Raw genomic sequence first — 19,154 nt, forward strand, 5'->3', positions numbered from 1 at the left:
AGAACTGCTCCCAAGTACAAAGTATATGTGTCTTTCCAATCCAGTGATTATACTATGATTGGACAGCACAGATCACAGGCAAAATGTAAAGAGCCATTGAGAGTGGCTCTATGAAATGTGATCATTGTGACCAAAAAAAGACTTCTCCACCGCACTGCAAGGGTATCTTTTTTTTTTTTTTTTTTACTGAACAGATTTTATCTTTGACAGAATAAATAAATGTACTGCTCTAAATAGAAGCCATATTACTTATCGATATTCTCTGAACAACTTAAATTACTTTTCCAATTACATTAGGAACAATGTATACAATTATTTTACAAGGTTTAATTAAATCTGTAAATTACTTATAGATGTTACAGTTTTCATTTCCACTAGCACCGTACAATGTTTAATGTATATATCTGCTATACAGATAAAGTAGAAGACAAAAGCAACAATGACATTTCAAATTTCAGTTTAGAAGTCTAATTATGCCTGATTCTTACAAGAAATTTGCCTCCCCCCACCCCCACCCTTTTCTGAATGGTTATTTTCTAACTTCATCTGACATAGCACTAACTAGGACTATGATTGGCCAAAGGGCAGAAAATGTGCTTCAACACCACTAAAGCAACCCATGATATTTTTAATTTGATGTCCTATGGATGGCTGAAGGGGACAACATTGTGGTTTTGATTTCAATGGATCTTGAAGAAAAATGTGCTTATAAAAAGAGTTCCTTTATTTGCATATGTCTATGGAGGGCATGCCATTGTATGTAGGATCTGATTCGCCAGAGGAACTCTAATGGGAACGTTCACTCATCAGAAATATTAAAATGTGAACTAGTTCAGAAAAAGATTAGCTGTCTTGATCTTAAAAGTGATAATCAACTCTCAAGAACACTGATTAAGATATTTAAATATAAGAGTTAATTTAGACTACTTTACAGCATTGATTCTGTCTTCACTCTGACAATATTCTCTTTTCTCTGCTATAAAGTTAGCTTTTTAATCAGCTCAAGTGGGGTCACTGAGGATGTATGTCTTTGTTATCCAGTAGAGCGCTCACACTATGCTCAATTACTATATAAAGTGGTCTTTCCAATGAGTGTTAAATATGTCTGAAAGCCTATTCTAATTAGGTATTTCTTTTGTATTGTGCTAGCACACTGGTACATTGGCTATTAGGTAGAAGAATAAAAATGATATTTTACAAATATTTAGCAAAATGTTAAGGACAAGTTAATTGATGGCACATGCATATTAATTTCCTATGATATTTTTTTAGCAATGACCTAAGTAACTCTTACCTGTTGTCATTTGGCATATATATATTTCACAATGTTCATTTCTTAGCACACTTACCAGTAACCCTGGTTGGGCCAGCTGTGTGCTACTGTATGCGTACAGTGGTTGCCTTCCAGTATGTACATAGTAGTGATGGGCTCAGGCGTGTTCAGGATTAGGGATGATCGAACGGTTCGGGTCGACCATCGGTTCGGCCCGAACATTGGGTGTTCGAGGTTCGCCGAATTTAGAACTTTTTGCCCAAAAAGTTCGGAATTCGGCAACCAGAACCGACCAAAATGCAATGCTTCAGGAAATGGGCTTTAAAAGCCCGTGATTGGACCAGAACCATTAGCAAAAGCCAATTGAGGGGGCAGGAGAATGCTAGGAATGTGATTGGAGTGACTAGGGGGTCCCTAGACCAATCATTAGTGAATACGCCCCCCAGTATATAAGATCGCCCCCGCCATATTCCTAGCATTGGTATACTGGACATGGAAGAGAGTGGAAGCAGTTCTGTTAATTTTACTTTAAAAGTGTCATTTAGCTATTTATTAGTGTGAGGAAAGGGATATCTAGTGTAGTTAGAGTGCTCCTTTACACTTTAGTTAGCTTCAAAAATTTAGTTTCTGTAGGGAAAGTGTTAAGTGTAAAGGGACCGTAGTGTAGTGTAGGGTTAACTGGCAGTGACTGCTATGGCAGGGTGACAAAACCCTTCCATAGCAGGGTGACCGCTATAGAGAAATGATCATTTCTCTGAGTTGCTTCGGAACTGGAATATGGCTTCTCACCAGCCAAGCATTTTTTATGCTGCAGGGGCTGCCACTGCCAGTGCTTTTTTGAGGACATGTTTGATGTCAGACATGACATCTGAACATGTGTATAGGGGGTATATATACACATATATGTCTGTATATATACCCCTAGACATATATAGGTGTGATAGTAGCAGAAATAAATGCTTGCGCTAATGAAATCATTTACAGTAATATATTTCTGCTACTATCACACCTATATATGGCTAGGTGTCTATATACATATAATTATGTGTGTATATATACCACTATACACAAGTTCAGATGTTTTGCCTGCCTCAAAAGAACCCAAAAAAATGCCAAAAAAACGCTAGCGTCAAAAAAAAATGCCCAGGTGTGTTTTTGCTGGCATTTTTTGTGGGGTTTTGGAGGCAGGCAAAACATCTGAACTTGTGTATAGTGGTGTATATAAACACATCCATATATTTATATACACACCTAGACATATATAGGTGTGATAGTAGCAGAAATATATGCTTGAGCTAATGAAATCATTTACAGTAATATATTTCTGCTACTATCACACCTATATATGGCTAGGTGAAGGCATTTTTTTTGGGTTCTTTGCAGTCAGGAAAAACATCTGAACTTGTGTATAGTGGTACTGTGCACAAGTTCTGATGTTTTGCCTGCCTTCAAAAACTCCCAAAAAATGCCAGCAAAAACACACCTGGGCATTTTTTTTGACGCTAGCGTTTTTTTGGCATTTTTTGGGGTTCTTTTGAGGCAGGCAAAACATCTGAACTTGTGTATAGTGGTATATATACACACATAATTATATGTATATAGACACCTAGCCATATATAGGTGTGATAGTAGCAGAAATATATTACTGTAAATGATTTCATTAGCGCAAGCATATATTTCTGCTACTATCACACCTATATATGTCTAGGTGTGTATATAAATATATGTATGTGTGTATATACACCACTATACACAAGTTCAGATGTTTTGCCTGCCTCAAAAGAACCCCAAAAAATGCCCAAAAAAATGCTAGCGTCAAAAAAAAAAAAATGCCCCGGTGTGTTTTTGCTGGCATTTTTTGGGGGTTTTTGGAGGCAGGCAAAACATCAGAACTTGTGCACAGTACCACTATACACAAGTTCAGATGTTTTTCCTGACTGCAAAGAACCCCCAAAAATGCATGCTATTAAACCGGCAAGGTGTTACAGCAGCGAAGCCAACCTCCTGTGCTGAAAGTTTTCTAATACAAACAATCTTTTTTTTTATGGTTCTGGACATGCTACAGAGCTGAAACTTCACATGTACACTTTTTAGACCCCCCAGATCTGAAATCCAAAGTAAAAATCAAAAAATCTCTTTTTTTTTAAATTTTTCAATAATTGGCTTTTTTTTATCAAAAATGACAATTTCTAAGAACTTTTTGTGTGATTTTGTGTCTGGGGGGTCTAAAAGGTGTACCTGTGAAGTTTCAGCTCTGTAGCATGTCCAGAACCAGAAAAAAGATCATATAGGTGTTAAAGGAGGGTCCCACATCCCTGTTCTACTGAAAAATTATCTTTTTTTTTTTCATGGTTCTGGACATGCTACACAGCTGAAACTTCACATGTACACTTTTTAGACCCCCCAGATACTAAATCCAAAGTCAAAATAAAAAAATCTCTCTCTTTTTTTTTTTTTTCAATAATTGGCTTTTTTATCAAAAATGACAATTTTTAAGAACTTTTTTTGAGTGATTAATAGTTAATGGGGCATGACCCATAACACTAGGCACTTTTTAGGGGCATTTATTGGGTTTTATGGCTTAAAAATTGTGTTTTTTGATTACCGAAGTTCGGGTCCCATTGATTTCAATGGGGTTCTGAAATCCGGGCCGAACTTTCGGGAAGTTCGGATGTTCTGGCCGAACCGAACTTTTCAAAAGTTCGATCATCCCTATTCGGGATCATAGTCCCAACCCACCTGAGCAATCCCGCTAGGAAGCCAACACTGCACACCGCCAATCATAGGCAGTGAGGCATTTACCGTCCCGCAGTTGCACAAACCAGGAAATGCCCATCTGCCTATGATTAGCGGTGGGCAGTGTTGGCTTCCTGGCGGGATTGCTCAGGTGGGTTGAGACTACGATCCTGAATACGCCTGAGCCCATCACTAGTTAATAGTAGTAGTCACCATCCAGTATATTATTGCAATAGAGATCATATGCAACTCCTGTAATTCTAGTTATATACCACACTGTTCTTTTAGTTAAACCTGTCCCTTCTAGTCTGGGATTCTATATTTAGTTTTAACTCAGGACCCATAAACCAGCATAGGCTAGAGCCAGGTTAAGCATCTGACGGCCACTTCTCGTAGTTCATTAATGTTGCTGCTTAAAACCCAGTTGAAGTCTTTTCTTTCATTATTTATCTGCAATTAGGCTGCATAACAAGTAAAGTATATGGCCATTTTTAAAGAATAATACAGTATGACCCCCCCCCCCCCGCTTCTCATTGAGCATGAGCATTGTTGATTAGAATAATGTACAGGGGGTGTGTCACATTTCTCAAGAACTAGGCCACTACACTCTGGGTGAGAACAGCTTTCTGGATTTCCAGAATTCAGCTTGCACCAAGCAGTTTTTTACAGTATTACGTACTAACACATATTAGCATGGAATACTCAAATGTCATTATCTTTACTTGTTATACAACTTAACACTGATAAAAATCAATTTATTTGGGTTTTAAAAGTAAACCTTTGCCTTGTTAGATTGAAATATTGTATATACCCGAATGTTAAATACTCGCCTAACATACACTGCTCAAAAAAAATTAAAGGAACCCGTTTTAATCAGAGTATAGTATCAAGTCAATTAAACTCCTGGGATATTGATTTGGTCAGTTATGTAGCAGAGGGGATTGTTAATCAGTTTCAGCTGATTGGTGTTAATGAAATTAACAACAGGTAAACTAGATGGGCAACAATGAGATGACCTCCAAAACAGGAATGGTTTTATAGGTGGAGGCCACTGACATTTTTTCCCTACTCATCTTTTCTGATTGTTTCTCACTAGTTTTGCATTTGGCTAGGGTCAGTGTCACTACTGGTAACAAGAGGCAATAAATAAACCCTATAGAGGTTTCACAGGCAGTCCAATTCCTGCAGGATGGCACATGAATACGTGCCATTGCCAGAAGGTATCCTGTGTCTCCCAGCACAGTCTCAAGAGCATGGAGGAGATTCTAGGAGACAGGGAGTTACACTAGGAGAGCTACACAGGGCTGTAGAAGGTGCTTAGCCCATCAGCAGGAGCGGTATATGCTCCTTTGTGCAAGGAGGAACAGGATGAGCACTGCCCGAGCCCTACAAAGCGACCTCCAGCAGGCCACTGGTGTGAATGTCTCTGACCAAACAACCAGAAACAGACTTCATGAGAGTGGCCTGATGGCCCAATGTCCTCTAGAGGGCCCTGCGCTCACTGCCCGACACCATGGAGCTTGACTGGCATTTGCCATTGAACAACAGAATTGGCAGGTCCGCCACTGGTGCCCTGTGCTTTTCCCAGATAAGAGCAGGTTCACCCTGAGCTAATGTGACAGACGTGAAAGGGTCTGGAGAAGCCATGGAGAATGTTATGCTGTCTGTAACATCGTTTAGCATGACCGGTTTGGTGGTGGGTCAGAGATAGTCTGGGGAGGCATATCCATGGAGGGACGCACAGACCTCTACAGACTAGACAATGACACCCTGACTGCCATTAGGTATCGGGATGAAATCTTTGGACCCTACCCTGGTACAGTGGGTCCTGGGTTCCTCCTGATGCATGACAATGCCCGGTCTCATGTGGTGAGAGTATGCAGCCAGTTCCCGGAAGATGAAGGAATTGATACCATTGAATGGCTTCCATGCTCGTCTGACCTAAAGCAAATAGAACACCTCTGGGACATTATGTTTCTGACCATCCAACGCCGCCAGGTTGCACCTCAGTCTGTTCAGGAGCTCAGTGATGCCCTGTTGCAGATCTGGGAGGAAATATCCCAGGTCACCACCTGTGGTCTCATTAGAAGCATGCCCCAACGTTGTAATGCATGCATACAAGCACGTGGTGGCTATACAAATTACTGAGTTTACGTCTACTAACCAATTTCAGGTGCTGCAATGAAATTTCAGCAGAATGGAACTAGCCTGCTGCATCATTTTTTCACTTTGATTTTCGGGGTGTCTTTGAATTCAGCCCTCTGTAGGCTAATAATTTTCATTTCCATCAAATGATGTGGCATCCTTTAGTTCCTAACACAGTACTCAGCCTATATCAGTATAGATATCCAGCATGATATTTTTCCCCATTGAGATCTGATGTGTTTTCAAAACATTCCTTTAAGTTTTTTGAGCAGTGTATTTTTTCTTTGCTGGTACTTATCAATACATATGGCTGCTTCCAAGCCCTATGAAACCCACAGGATCAATTGTAGCTCTTCAAAAGTTTGGTTTAAGAGCTCCCTCTTCATTCTTATACATAGATACAAAATGTGGAGGGAAATATGCTGCCATGGATAGGCACCAGGAAAATAAAATTGTTTTAGGTAGTTGATTTCCCCTTTTACTGGTGCCTACATAGCAGCATACATGTGGTTAATAGCTTAAAATACTATGGTAAATGGGAGGGAATGTATACCAAAAAAAATATTTAATAAATTAAGCAACGGAAGAATGTTTTTTTGGATTGGAAGGTGCAGTGCACCAACCCTATGTATGCTGCCATGTAGTCAATGAATTTTTGTTCATTGGTTTCAATTTGCTGTGAAACAATGAAGAAATTGGACAATAGTTTGCTTGATTTTCTTATAGTGCATACCCCACTTTAAGGGTAAGCAATATGGAGTACAGTATCTGACAGGGGTACCTAGTGTTAGCCACCTGACTACATGATACAGCTTTCATTGGCTGTCAGTGTAAAAAAATAACAGCCATTATAGGAAATAATGATCATTTTAGCTTAGTGAACTGTATCTTTATAAACATAGGTTTGCTACACTTGGATTGACCCTTTGGCTTAGCCACAAGTCATTAGAGGTCTTATTGGTCTCCATACCACCCTTCCTTTTTTCACCGTTTGCTACACTTGCCCTTTTGTCATTGCCTACATATTTGCAACATTGCATGTTTGAAGTGTTATTATTGATTGTGTCAGTTTTAGACAATTATTGTACTAAACCTGTACTAAGGCAGGTATATATCTACAATATTTTTTGGAGCTAAAGATATATTAACCCCGTGAGTCCGTTTTTCATTCATCTGTTGATGAATGAAAAACAGACATCAATGCATCTCTATTAGGGTTGAGCGGACACCTGGATGTCCATGTTCGGCGGGTTCGGCCGAACTTGAAAAAAAAGTCTGGGTCCGTGTAGCGGACTTTTTCCGAACTTTACCCGGGCACTGAACCCCATTGAAGTCAATGGGGACCCGAACTTTCAGGCACTAAAATGGCTCTAAAACACCAATGGAAAGGGCTAGAGTGCTGCAAATGGCAGCAAAATGTAGTTAAGAGCATGACAAGTGCTCTGCAAACAAATGTAGATAGGGAAATAACTTAAAACAACAAAAAAAAAAACAGAAAAATAAAACAATTTTCTTCATCTGTGAAGGACGAGGCCCATATGGAGTAGGAGGGAGGTTGAGGTGGCGGTGTAGGTGGAAGCGGCGGTGGAGGGGGAGGAGGTAGCCAACACTGCTTTTTTTCAGTCATTTTAAATTAGGGTACACCCCAAAAGAGTGAGAAAGATCAAAAATATAACAATGGCTGGGTAAGGTCGGTATCCATCTCTATTCTGCACAAGCGACGGAAAAGTCCTGTGGGATCCATGCCTGGTTCATTTTAATGAACGTGAGCTTGTCCACATTGTCTCTGAACAGGCGGATGCGCTTGTCTGTGATAACGCCCCCAGCCGTGCTAAATACACGTTCAGATAATACACTGGCTGCAGGGCACGCCAGCACCTCCAAGGCGTAAAGGGCAAGCTCAGGCCATGTGCCCAATTTGGAGACCTAGAAGTTGAAGGGTTCTTCTGAGGTGCTGGCGGTGCCCTGGCTGCATTGGTGACCTCTTCCTCCTCCTCCTCCTCTGCCTTGGCCTTGTGCTTCCACTGTGTCCCCGCTGTCAGGTGGGAATGCCAGCAGCATCGCGTCTACCAGCGTGCGCTTGTACTCGTGCATCTTGTGATCACGCTCCAGTGAGTGAATTAAGGACAGTACGTTGTCCTTGTAATGGGGATCCAGCAGCGTGGCCACCCAGTAATCAGCACAAGTTAGAATGTGGGCAACTCGGCGGTCGTTGTGGAGACACTGCAGCATGTAATCGCTCATGTGTGCCAGGCTGCCCAGAGGCAACGAAAGGCTGTCCTCTGTGGGAGGTGTATCGTCTGTGTCTTCTGTATCCTCCCCAGCCACGCACCAGTGATGGCCATGAACTGGCCTGGGTGCCACACTGCTGTGAACATGGTTCCATCTCCTCCTCCATCTCCTCCTCCTCCTCCTCCTCATCCTCCAGAACTGTGCCCCTGCTGGACAATTGTGTACCAGGCGTTTGTGGGTGCAGGAACCCACCCTCGGAGCCACTTGTGAATGACTGCCCTAAAAGCCATGGAAATGATCCCTCTTCCTCCTCCTCCTCCTCCTCCTCCTCCTGTGCCACATCCTCTTCCATCATCGCCCGATGCGTTTTTTCAAGGAGGCATAGAAGTGGGATAGTTTAGCTGACAACGGCGTCATCGGCACTGGCCATGTTGGTGGAGTACTCAAAACAGCGCAACAAAGCACACAGGTCTCGCATGGAGGCCCAGTTATTGGTGGTGAAGTGGTGCTGTTCCACAGAGCGACTCATGCGTGCGTGCTGCAGCTGAAACTCCACTATGGCCTGCTGCTGCTCGCACAGTCTTGCCAGCATGTGCAGGGTGGAGTTCCACCTTGTGGGCACGTCACATATAAGGCGGTGAGCGGGAAAGCTGAAGTTACGCTGCAGCGCTGACAGGTGAGCAGCAGCAGGGTGAGAACGCTGAAAGTGCGCACAGACGGCCTGCACTTTCTGCAGCAGCTCTGACATATCGGGGTAATTTTGAAGGAACCTCTGCACCACCAAATTCAGCACATGCGCCAGGCAAGGGATGTGCGTCAAACCGGCTAGGCCCAGAGCTGCTATGAGATTTCACACACCACCATGCTGGGCTTGAGGCTCGCTGGCACCAACAACTCATCGGTCTGCTGTTCCATGCTCCTCCACAACTCATGCGCGGTGTGCGATTTTTCCCTCAAACATGCAAGTTTTAAAACTGCCTGCGTTCGTTTACCCCTGGCTTTGCGGAATTTGGTGGTGAAGGTGTTACGCTGACCGGATGAGGAGGCGGTAGAGGATGAGGAAGCGGAGTAGGAGGAGTTAGGAACAGGATGTAAACTGAAGCGCCCTGCAATCCTCGGTGGTGGAAGGAGATGCGCCAAACAAATTTAAAAGGTGTATCTCACACGTACCGATACAGACTATGCCGCAATTTAATTTTTTTACCCCAAAAGGGTGTAGATTGAATAGCGGAATAGAAAATATGATATAAAAAGGTGTATCTCAGACGTACAAACACAGACTATGCCACAATTTAATTTTTTTTACCCCAAAAGGGTGTATATTGAATAGCGGAATAGAAAAAATGTTTAAAACGGTGTATCTCACACGTACAAACACAGACTAGGCCCCGATTACAATTTTTTGTACCCTAAAGGGAGGATGAGGATGAGGAAGAGGAGTAGGAGGAGTTCGGAACAGGAGGCAAACTAAAGCGCCCTGCAATCCTCAGCGGTGGAAGATGCACCAAACAAATTTAAAAGGTGTATCTCACACGTACCGATACAGACTATGCCGCAATTTAATTTTTTTCACCCCAAAAAGGTGTATATTGAATAGCGGAATAGAAAAAAGTATATAAAAAGGTGTATCTCACACGTACCGATACAGACTATGCCGCAATTTAATTTTTTTACCCCAAAAGGGTGTATATTGAATAGCGGAATAGAAAAAATTTTATAAAACAGTGTATCTCACACGTACAAACACAGACTAGGCCCCGATTACAATTTTTTGTACCCTAAAGGCAGGATGAGGAGTAGGAGGAGTTCGGAACAGGAGGCAAACTGAAACACCCTGCAATCCTCGGCGGTGGAAGATGCTCCCCAAAAATGTGGAAGGTGTATCTAACACGTACCGATACAGACTATGCCGCAATTTAATTCTTTTTACCCCAAAGGGTGTAGATTGAATAGCGGAATAGAAAATATGATATAAAAAGGTGTATCTCACATATACAAACCCAGACTAGGCCCCGATTACAATTTTTTGTACCCTAAAGGCAGGATGAGGAGTAGGAGGAGTTTGGAACAGGAGGCAAACTGAAGCACCCTGCAATCCTCGGCGGTGGAAGATGCGCCCCAAAAATTTGGAAGGTGTATCTCACACGTACCGATACAGACTATGCCGCAATTTAATTTTTTTTACCCCAAAAGGGTGTAGATTGAATAGCGGAATAGAAAATATGATATAAAAAAGTGTATCTCACACGTACAAACCCAGACTAGGCCCCGATTACAATTTTTTGTACCCTAAAGGCAAGATGAGCAGTAGGAGGAGTTCGGAACAGGAGGCAAACTGAAGCACCCTGCAATCCTCGGCGGTGGAAGATGCGCCCCAAAAATTTGGAAGGTGTATCTCACACGTACTGATACAGACTATGCCGCAATTTCATTTTTTTTTACCCCAAAAGGGTGTAGATTGAATAGCGGAATAGAAAATATGATATAAAAAAGTGTATCTCACACGTACAAACCCAGACTAGGCCCCAATTACAATATTTTGTACCCTAAAGGCAGGATGAGGAGTAGGAGGAGTCCGGAACAGGAGGCAAACTGAAGCACCCTGCAATCCTCGGCGGTGGAAGATGCACCCCAAAAATTTGAAAGGTGTATCTCACACGTACCGATACAGACTATGCAGCAATTTAATTTTTTTTACCCCAAAAGGGTGTAGATTGAATAGCGGAATAGAAAAAAGTATATAAAATTGGTGATTTTTCAATAGCACATGTGAACACAGCAGTGTCTTATGTTTTATGTCACGGTCAGCTCAGCAGCAGGCTATGAAGGGAAAAAAAAAAAAATTCCCCTTTAACTTTGTAATTTTTAAAGAGGAGATTAGTACAGACTATGCCGCAATTTAATTTTTTTTAACCCAAAGGGTTGTATATTAAATAGTGGAATAGAAAAAGTATATAAAATTGAAAATCACTCAATAGCACATGTGAACACAGCAGTGTCTTATGTTTTATGTCACGGTCAGCTCAGCAGCAGGCTATGAAGGGAAAAAAAAAAATTCCCCTTTAACTTTGTAATTTTTAAATAGCAGATTAGAACAGCAATCTGTAGTAAAATATAGCTGAACGCTGCACACAACAGACTGATAAAAATATATTTTTTTCTCCCTCCTCCTCCTCCTCAGTGGGCTCAAGTGAGGGCAAAAAGATCGTTCACTGCACCACCCCCCACACAGCAAAATCGATGTAGATCGCTAACGGACGATTGTTCTGTCCCTGCCTAATCTCTCCAGCCTGTCCCTAAAATGCTCAAATATCTTTCCCTGCCTACACTCCAACCTGTCCCTGCATTCTTTTCGGGCACAATTTTTCACTGTCTGTCCCTTATCAGCAGCAGCCAGCACGTATGATGTGTGCTCTCTCCCTACACTACAGCAGAATGACGCACCGTGCTGTGTCTCTCGAACTTATAAAGACATGGGTCACATGCTTCCGATGGCCAATCACAGCTACTAATACATTTGTAGGCATGGCTGGGATGGCAGTTAAACGCTTGTTGATTGGCTGTTGAAAGCCCGCCATTAAAAGCGCGCCATTACATACAAAACAGGAAATAAAATTACCGAACACGTATTTTAAACCCGAACATACAGTAAAGTTTTCGGGTCCGTGTCCGGGTAGCAAAAATCAAATTATCCGGTACAGACCCGAATAATACAGTCCGTGTTTGCTCAACACTAATCTCTATGGAAAAACGGATGACAACGGATGATCATCCGTTAGCATCCGTTTTCATCCATTTCCGTCAATACCCGTTTTGTGGAACGGATTAATGCCATATTTTTCATCCGTCAAAAAAACGTATCGGACGAAAAACAGATGATAACGGATGACACCTGTTGACATCAGTTTTTTGTCCGATCCGTTTTTAACAAAATTTTTTTTTTTTTATCAACATTTTACATGTACATGTAGAAAATATAACCTATGACCAAGGTAGTAAAAAAATAAAGGGGAAGTGGCATCCCATAGGAGATCTTCAATCATGGCCCTTGATGTCTCCCATGAGCGACTCATAAACCTGGTCCATCTCAGGCCAGGGTTATGGGACTCATTATGTCCTGAATATAGTGACCGGAGTGTGGTAAAGAGGCTATGGGAAGAAATATTTGTAGAAGATACGCCAAATTGGGCTGATTTGAATGCAAAGCAGAGTAAACTGCATGGTAAGTGTCTACTTCATATTTTGGGGAATTTGTGATCAGTATCACCTGGGGGCACACTGGAACTACTATGTATCTATTCTTTGTCATGCTGACACTGCCAGCCCACCTACATCTCATCCTTTGGCATGCTGACCTCATTAGTACACCTACATCCCACCCTTGGCATGCTGACACTTGTAGTCCACCTACATCTCATCCTTTGGCATGCTGACACTTCCAGTCCACCTACATTTCATCCTTTGGCATGCTGAACCCGTTAGTACACCTACATCCCACTCTTGGCATGCTGACACTTGTAGTCCACCTACATCTCATCCTTTGGCATGCTGACCCTGTTAGTACACCTACATCCCACCCTTGGCATGCTGACACTTGTAGTCCACCTACATCTCATCCTTTGGCATGCTGACCCTGTTAGTACACCTACATCCCACCCTTGGCATGCTGACACTTGTAGTCCACCTACATCTCATCCTTTGGCATGCTGACACTTGTAGTCCACCTACATCCCACCCTTGGCATGCTGACACTTGTAGTCCACCTACATCTCATCATTTGGCATGCTGACTAGGGATGATCGAACGGTTCGGGTCGACCATCGGTTCGGCCTGAACATTGGGTGTTCGAGGTTCGGCCGAATTTAGAACTTTTTGCCCAAAAAGTTCGGAATTCGGCAACCAGAACCGACCAAAATGCAATGGTTCAGGAAATGGGCTTTAAAAGCCTGTGATTGGACCAGAACCATTAGCAAAAGCCAATTGAGGGGCAGGAGAATGCTAGGAATGTGATTGGAGTGACTAGGAGGTCCATAGTCCAATCATTAGTGAATACACCCCCCAGTGTATAAGATAGCCCCCGCCAAATTCCTAGCATTCTTATACGGGACATGGAAGAGAGTGGAATGCTGTTCTGTTACTTCTGTTACAAAGTGTTACAAAGTGTCATTTAGAAATTTTTAGTGTGAGGAAAGGGATATCTAGTAGTGTAGTTAGAGTGCTCTTTTACACTTTAGCTAGCTTTAATTTATTCAGTTTCTGTAGGGAAAGTGTTAAGTGTAAGGGGACCATAGTGTAGTGTAGGGTTAACTGACAGTGACTGCTATGGCAGGGTGACAAAACCCTTCCATATCAGGGTGACCGCTATAGAGAAAAGCTAGTTTCTCTTGTGTCACTTTCGCTGCAGTAATATGGCTTCGCCGCCGCCAGCATTCTTTTTGGCTGCAGGCGTTGCTAGTGATTTTTTGAGCACATGTTTGGAGTCAGACATGACATCTGAACATGTGTATAGGGGGTATATATACACACCCGTGTCTGTATATATACACCTAGACATATATAGGTGTGAAAGGAGCAGAAAAAACGACTTGCGCTAATGAAATAATTAACACCAATATAGTTACGCTCCTATCACACCTATATATGTCTAGGTGTGTATATACATATAAGTATGTGTGTATATACACCACTATACACAAGTTCAGATGTTTTGCCTGCCCCCAAGGAACCCAAAAAATGCCCAAAAAAACGCTAGCGTCAAAAAAAAAAAAAAAAACGCCCAGGTGTGTTGTTGCAGGCATTTTTTTGGGGTTTTTGGAGGCAGGCAAAACATCTGAACTTGTGTATACAGGTATATATACCACTATACACAAGTTCAGATGTTTTGCCTGCCTCTAAAGAACCCAAAAAAATGCCTGCTACTAAACTGGCAAGGTGTGAAAAGCGAGAAGCAAACAACCTGTTTTATAATTGCACTAATACAAATGATAATTTTTTTATGGTTCTTGACATGCTACAGAGCTGAAACTTCACAGGTACACCTTTTAGACCCGCCAGACACAAAATCACACAAAAAAAGTTCTTAAAAATTGTCATTTTTGATAGAGAGCCAATTATTGAAAAAAAATAAAACATTTCTTTGGATTTAGTATCTGGGGGGTCTAAAAAGTGTACCTGTGAAGTTTCAGCCTTGTAGCATGTACAGAACCATAAAAAAAAAAAAGATTGTTTGTATTTTGTCACTTAGAACACAGGTTGTTGGCTTCTCGCTTTTCACACATTGCCGGTTTAGTAGCAAGCGTTTTTTGGGCATTTTTTGGGTTCTTTGGAGTCAGGAATAACATCTGAACTTGTGTATAGTGGTAAAAAATGCCCAAAAAAACACTAGCGTCAGAAAAAAAAAAAAACTCCCAGGTGTGTTGTTGCAGGCATTTTTTGGGGGTTTTTGGAGACAGGCAAATTGTGTGATTTTGTGTCTGGGGGTCTAAAAGGTGTACCTGTGAAGTTTCAGCTCTGTAGCATGTCCAGAACCAGAAAAAAAAGATCATTTGTATTAGTGCAATTATAGAACTGTAATATGGCTTCGCTCTTTTCACACCTTGCCGGTTTAGTAGCAGGTGTTTTTTTTGGGCATTTTTTTGGGTTCTTTAGAGGCAGGCAAAACATCTGAACTTGTGTATAGTGGTATATATACCCGTATACACAAGTTCAGATGTTTTTCCTGCCTCAAAAGAACCCAAACAAATGCCCAAAAAAACGCCTGCTATTAAACCGACAATGTGTGAAAAGCGAGAAGCCAACAACCTGTGTTCTAAGTGACAAAATACAAACAATCTTTTTTTTCTGGTTCTGGACATGCTACAGAGCTGAAACTTAACAGGTACACTTTTTAGACCCCCCCAGATACTAAATCCAAAATTAAAAAAGCTTTTTTTTTTTTTTTCAATAATTGGCTCTCTATCAAAAATGACAATTTTTAAGAATTTTTTTGTGTGATTAATAGTCCCTGGGGTATGACCCAGAACCCTAGGCACTTTTTAGGGGCATTTATTGGGTTTTAGGGCTTCAAAATGGTGTTTTTTGATTACCGAAGTTCAGGTCCCATTGATTTCAATGGGGCTCTGGAATCCGGGCCGAACTTTCGGGAAGTTCGGATATTCTGGCCGAACCGAACATTTGAAAAGTTTGATCATCCCTAATGCTGACACTTGTAGTCCACCTACATCTCATCCTTTGGCATGCTGACACTTGTAGTCCACCTACATCTCATCCTTTGGCATGCTGACCCCATTAGTACACCTATATCCCACCCTTGGCATGCTGACACTTGTAGTCCACCTACATCTCATCATTTGGCATGCTGACACTTGTAGTCCACCTACATCTCATCCTTTGGCATGCTGACACTTTATAGTCCACCTACATCTCATCCTTTGGCATGCTGACCCCATTAGTACACCTACATCCCACCTTTGGCATGCTGACACCTGTAGTACACCTACATCTCACTCATGGCATGCTGACACCTGTTGTCCAAATGTGCTCTTAAAATAACATTGCATTGTTTTGGAAATTCTTTCCGGCCATTGTGTCTACTTTTCAATATGTCTAGGAATAAAAGTGATGATAAGGTGGAGATTAATCAGGGACCGTTACAGATGGGACCTCAAGGAAGAGGCAGAAGAATCCCGTAGTGATTCTGGAGCCGGGAAGAAAAAAAAGGCCATCTATTTCAACATGCTGGAATTTCTGTGAAGTGTCATAGACCGAAGACCGTAAGTGACAACTATTGGAACATCTTATATTGACCTTTTCAAAGCAATGGCTTTGCAAAGAGCAGTTCTATCCTCTAGTTCTCAGGCCCTACAATGTTGCCCCATGGTATACTCCCACAGAGTGCAGATTTTTATGTTATCCTCCTATAATGATCGATTTAAGATATATTTGCAAACATTTTTACATTATTTGTTATAGTACCACCTCAAACCTCTCTGATGAGAAAGGATCCAGATGTCGCTTTCCTGAGGAGTCTGTATAATCATCTTAGCCAAACTCCTAACACTCGGAAAATGGATGTCCAAATGTAAATTTTTAATTTTACTGCCATGTGTGTTAGGGCTGCAGTTGATGGAGATCCCATGCCGGAGTTCCACTATGTGAGCCCTCAACGCCGGCCTTTCCACACGTACCCTTCTGATGCATCTCCACCCAACATTCAGCAGCTACACGTCCAGCCAGATTTTATGCCTCCCCTACATAGCCAACATAACCAACGCCCACCAAGCAATTACTCAACTCAACCAAGTTCATCCCAGGGCTCATATATCAGTCCCAACAATACCCAATCCCAATCCTACGAGTCCTCAAGTTCCCAGGTTCATTATGGAAGTTCCTCCCAGTCTTCAGCCCATTTTCCAAATTCACCCAGTCCGTATTATCAGGATCTGTGAAATGGTGTGAAACATGTACCCAGTGAGCTGAACTCCATCCTATGTCTGACTTTACATACAGTATCTCACAAAGGTGAATATCTCACAAAAGTGAGTACTCCGCTCACATTATTGTAAATATTTTATTATATCTTTTCATGTGACAACACTGAAGAAATAACACTTTGCTACAATGTAAAGTAGTGAGTGTGCAGTAAATTTGCTGTCCCCACAAAATAACTCAACACAAAGCCATTGATGTCTAAACCACTGGCAACAAAAGTGAGTACACCCCTATGTGACAATGTCCAAATTGGGCCCAAAGTGTCAATATTTTGTGTGGCCACCATTATTTTCCAGCACTGCCTTAACCCTCTTAGGCACGGAGTTCAGAAGAGCTTCACAGGCAGCCACTGGAGTCCTCTTCCACTCCTCCATTACTGAGCTGGTGGATGTTAGAGTCCTTGCGCTCCTCCACCTTCCATTTGAGAATGCCCTACAGATGCTCAATAGGGTTTAGGTCTGGAGACATGCTTGGCCAGTCCATCACCTTTACCCTCAGCTTCTTTAGCAAACCAGTGGTCATCTTGGAGGTGTGTTTGGGGTTATTATCATGTTGGAATACTGCCCTTCGAAGGGAGGGGATCATTCTTTGCTTCAGTATGTCACAGTACATGTTGGCCTTCCTGGTCCCTCAATGAACTGTAGCTCCCCAGTGCCAGGACACACCCACCACTATGCTTGACTATAGGCAAAACACACTGGTCTTTGTACTCCTCACCTGGTTGCCGCCACACACACCTGACACCATCAGAACCAAATAGGTTTATCTTGGTCTCATCAGACCACAGGACATGGTTCCAGTAATCCATGTCCTTAGTCTGCTTGTCTTCAGCAAACTGTTTATGTGCTTTCTTGTGCATCATCTTTAGAAGAGGCCTCCTTCTGGGACGACAGCCATGCAGACCAATTTGGTGCAGTGTGCGGCGTAAGGCCTGAGCAATGACAGGCTGACCCCCCATCCCTTCAACCTCTGCCAGTGGTTTAGACATTAATAGCTGTGTGTTAACAAGCTGTACACTGACTATTTTACATTGTAGCAAAGTATAATTTCTTCAGTGTTGTCACATGAAAAGATGTAAGAAAATATTTACTAAAATGTGAGGGGTGTACTTACTTTTGTGAGATACTGTATGTCCCTCACTAACATGAGATCAGTAGATGAATAGTCCATACTGTGTGCAGCTATTGCAAAATACAGCATACCACACTTTACGGGTTCAAGCCAAGCACTCAGAGCTACATACAGTTTAGACAGTACATCCAGAGGCCTTACATATGTTAGTGAGTGACACAGTTCTCAAATAAAATATTTTCATACGTTGACAAACGTTCGTAGAATGACGCAACTATTGTCCCAAATTCTGTTTCTTCAGTGTTTTATCATTTTTGGTCAGATGCTACTATGGTATACTAATGTATAATTACCATAATTAAGATTTGTGGCATTCACCAAACTTTGGGAAGAGAATCACAATACTCCACACAACTCACAGGAACAGAGCAGAGTCAGTCAATATGGTGGAGGTTCCTTCCCTTGCACCATTTTTGTTTTCTTGTTCCATTTTCAAGTTTAGCTCCGTACACACATACCGATTGTCGGCCGAACGATCGGCCGTCTTTTGTCCGGTGCTGTCCTGTCCGTTGAAAAGTGCTAAAGACTGCACACGAATTTTGTCGGCCAACAACAGCCGACTGCAGAAGTGATGTCATGTGATGGTTAACTTTCCGTGTTTTTTTTCTTCTCTGAGCATGCCCAGTCTTGCTCATCTGCTGTTTGTCGGCCGAATTCTGTACTGACTGAGGAACAATCGGCCGTTCTGGTGTTGACCAACAAAAATTTTAAAGCCTGCACACCAGATTCTGTTCGGCCGAAAAGTCGCAGTCGGTTGTCGGAAGCATCATACTAACAAGCCGACAATCGGCCGATCGGACGGTGGCCGAATATTTACGGCCGACAATCGCTTTAGATATACAGTGAAGTTAGAAGTTGGATGGCTAAAATGCCCACCTACGTTTTTATTTTTCTATCTGCAGCACTTTTCTCTCTATATTCTGTGCAAAGTGCTAAATTTCAAAGGCTTATATGAGAGTTGTCATGTCTTCATTTTTTGACAATGTTGTGATACATAGTTGTGTTTCACTGAAAATAAAAATATCATTTCTAATGCAAGAACAATGGGCTTTATTTCTAAGTTTAAACATAGTGCACAACAGATGCAAAGATTACACACATTGCTAATAAGCCAATCACATGAAAGCAACTCAGTGCATTTTCTTAT

Source organism: Pelophylax lessonae (genome assembly GCF_965119305.1).
Source record: "Pelophylax lessonae genome assembly, chromosome: 1".
Classification (NCBI taxonomy): domain Eukaryota; kingdom Metazoa; phylum Chordata; class Amphibia; order Anura; family Ranidae; genus Pelophylax; species Pelophylax lessonae.